The sequence below is a fragment of the Myotis brandtii genome, unplaced genomic scaffold (assembly GCF_000412655.1).
Source record: "Myotis brandtii unplaced genomic scaffold, ASM41265v1 scaffold850, whole genome shotgun sequence".
NCBI classification, from domain to species: Eukaryota; Metazoa; Chordata; class Mammalia; order Chiroptera; family Vespertilionidae; genus Myotis; species Myotis brandtii.
This window is the reverse complement of record NW_005371455.1, coordinates 144910-148699: the sequence shown is the minus strand read 5'-3', so window position 1 is coordinate 148699 and position 3790 is coordinate 144910. Positions and strand designations below refer to the sequence as shown.

Genomic DNA, 3790 nt, shown 5'->3' with positions numbered 1-3790 from the left:
TCCTCCATATTGGTTTGCTCAGGATTTGGAAACAGGCTCCCCTGAGTCACGGTACTAGTACATCTGAAAATAAACGGATTTTTCCTGTATCTCTGGGTACTCCCGTGTATTTTTCAGTTGCCCAGTAAATTCTGTAACAATATAGTTATGCAAAGATTGTACATTGCAGGGCTTTTTCATTTCAATTTCTTCTTACTCAGTGTTAATGTGTATTGTCATTGTCCATGACCCCAAGTCATATAATTACCTGGTTGCTTAGAGTTAGTCAATCACTTTCCACAATTTTAGCTATTGTTTCTCTTGTTACTGGGGGTGTAAGTAAAGGCATTTGCACCACATCTACACCTTTTGTATTGTTGGGATTGTCTTCCTTTGGATCAATGTGACATAGTATTTACTATTGTGGAAAAAATATTGCTCTCTGGAGCTCAAATACACTCTATTCTGCTGGGAAAATTATTTACTATGCATGTGCATTGATTTCTTAATAATATTAACAAAATCTAAAATACACTATTCTGTAGATGAATTCAAATGTTTTTGGTCAGGCTTTTCCCTTTTCCTGAGGAATCAGTTCTTAACTTGCAGAGTCAGTTTAACCTGGAAAATGTCACTGTTTTCAGTACTAATGAGCAGGAGAGCACCTTGAGTCAGAGGCACACTGAAGATACGGAAGAAGGGATGGATGTAGAAGAAAGAGAAATGGCAGGTGATGAAGCTCCAGCAACTTGCTCCATTCCAATTGATTGCAATCTGTGTTGAAAATCCTGGTCACTTCAGGATTACTTGCAACCCTGTACAATGCTATCAGATTTCATGGGAAAGATTTTTCTAGTATTCAGTAGTTCTAGCTGTTTTCAAGAGTTATAAATTGGATGGTACTCAGTTCTCAAGATAAAAGTTGGTAGAATTAAAAACAGGAGAACATGTATATTTTGCAAAATTTTTAACAAGTGAAAAATTGATGGGTTTACAATTGTGCAACAGTAACTTTCGATGACACATCCTATATCAGGATCTCATCTTATTTCAATGTTCTCAAGGGACAGGTCAAATTCAAAAATTCAAACTATGTTTTAACTAATGAACAATCACTCTGGATTGAAGATACCACAAAATCAGTTTATTGAGTACAATCTAAAAACCCACCTGATGGAGAGATATTTTCAAAGAGGGCAGAGCATTAAACAGTGAAGAAAACTGGAACTCATGGAAAAGTAAAGGCTGCCCAAGTTTTGCGAAGGAAAATAAACATCAGCTACGAAGCTGATGAGAGTAATATGAAGAGGACAGTATCAGAAGTTTTCCTAGGGAAAGGACCCAGAACAAAGGGTCTGATGGGAAATGGGTCAGCAAGGCTTTGGAATCCCTGCCCTGGTAATATGAAAGCCGGTACATCAGAGACAAGGGGATATATGCCAATTTTGAAGGTATACTTTGAAGAAGCCTTTGAACAGGCAGATCCTGAAAATGAGACTATGAATAATTCAAATTATGGTTGGATAGTCTTGAGACTACCAGCATGGAGAGCCCTCATTTCTTCTAGCCAAGCAACCAGCAGTTTTAAACTTTGCCAGAATATCTTGAAATTGTGGTAATAAAGTTAGCCAAGGAATTACTACCTTCTTCTGAAGAAATAAAAGCAGGTTAGGATGAGGATGATGATGCTTTACTGAAGGAAAACAAAACCCTGGTGTTCTGAGAGACAAACCTGCAGCAGGGGAACAAATAGAAGTATTGCAAACAAATTGGGTGAAGAATGAAAGGTTCTGGCTCCCTAATTGGAAATAAAAGACTCAAAAATTATAAATTAGACAGGTTGAGTGTGATAGTGAAGAGATGAAGATGAGAGCTAGGCAGCTAGTGGGCTTGCAGGAGGCAGCCAATCAATGATTCTCTCTCATCATTAATGCTTCTATCTCTCTCTCCCTTTCCCTTCCTCTCTGAAATCAACGAAAATATATATTTTTTAAAAGCATAACCTCACCAAGTATACAAGTGTATAAATGGGAAAAATCACAGTAGACAGAGATCTTTTCTCTTTGAGAAGTTGCCTTATAAACTTGTTCCTAATGATATATGATACCTCCTTTCCCAAAACAGGATGCTTTCACTGTTGAAGACTTGCATTGGGATTGTTGGAAATTGTAGGTTCAAACAGTCCATGTCGGATTATTTGTTTCTAAGAATCTTCCCTGAAATTATACCATGTTTTAAAAAACAGATTTTAAAAAAATGGATTCCTGCATGCGTCAGTATGAGAAATGCGTACCTGTTACTCTTGTGAAAAGACAAGGAACTTGGCCTTCCTACAGTTTTTCTGAATCATACTCTCCAGGGATCTTTCTCTTTTAAAACCACCGGAGGTCATCCAAGGCTGAACATTGGTCTATAGAGATTTAAAAATAGTGATGTCTGGGTCCCAACCCAAGAGAGTCTGGTGTGATTGGTCTGGAGTGTGACCCGGGCATGGGTTCTTTTTAAACACTCCTCAGATGATAAGAAGGTACAGTTAAGGTTAAGAATTACTTTTCCAAAAATAGCTCCCCAGGTGGTTTGTATGCATATGAAATGTGAGAACCACTTCTTTTAACTCATTCCTAAGCTGCCTTTCTTGTACCAGGTGACCTTGTCAAATCTGCTCAATCAGGGCTCCGCTTGACAAATGCCAAGTGATTTCTGAGATTTAAATAGCAATGCTGGGTTCTTGATTTAGTCAAATGCGTTCCCCCATGTTTAGAGTCTGATTCAAGTATATCATTTATTGAACCATATTCTAGCTAATAATTGCTAATGTACCACACTACAAGCTTTTAGCAGCTACCTTGCTGTCTTTCACTGACTCTCTCGGACTGAATTCACTCATATCGTATTATCTACTGGTTCCCTGACCCTAGAATTGTAGCCCACAACCTAGATTCTGGACAGTTCTAGCTCATTTTCCCCCCTCTGTTTATTTTTTAATTGAATTTAGTGGGGTGACATTGGTTAATCAAAATCATATAGGTTTCAAGTATATAATTCTATAATACATCATCTGTATACTGTACTGTGTGTTCAGCTCTCAAAGTCAAGTCTCCTTCTATCACTATGTATTCCCCCCTTCCCCTATTCTACCTTCACCCATCCCTCTCTCCCTCTGGTAATCACCATACTGTTGTCTGTGTCTATGAGGTATGAGGGTTTTGGGGTTTTTTTGTTTGTTGCTTAATCATTTCACCTTTCTCATCTAGCTCCGAAATCCCTCCTCCCATCAGTCTGTTCTTTCTATCATGAGCCTGGGGTAAAGGAGCTATTATGAAAAGAAAATAAAGGGTTGTTTTTAGACATTTTTAGACCAGGACGTCTTTTGGGGGAAAGGAAATACTGAAGATATATCTTTATAAATGATGTAAATAGTCTCTTCTTTCTTTTGGGGAGGGAAAAAGTGGAGAGAGCCCAAGTGACAAATTACCTCATTGGTGTTGACCAGAAAATCCCAGACTGGTTGAGTAAGATTATATTTTTGGGAAAGTCTGCAACAGCAGTTAGTCCAGGTCTTAAATGTAGATTTGGCTTTAACATGAGTGACAGCATTTGGACATGTGGTATTCTGTGTAACACATTCTCTTTCATTTTCATCACATTGACTGATTTTCCAGTAATGAATCCAAGCATACAATAACCCATACTTGCATAGTGTATTACAGTCATGCATCACTTAATGACAGAGATATGTTCTGAGAAATGTGTTACACAATTTTGTCATTGTTTGAACATCATAGAATATACTTACACAAACTTAGGTCGC

At 37.9% G+C, this 3790-nt stretch overlaps 1 pseudogene; it reads left to right on the top strand.

The window, feature by feature from the left end:
• Positions 1-224: 224 nt before the first annotated feature.
• Positions 225-3287, top strand: LOC102264018 (annotated as a pseudogene).
• Positions 3288-3790: the final 503 nt, after the last annotated feature.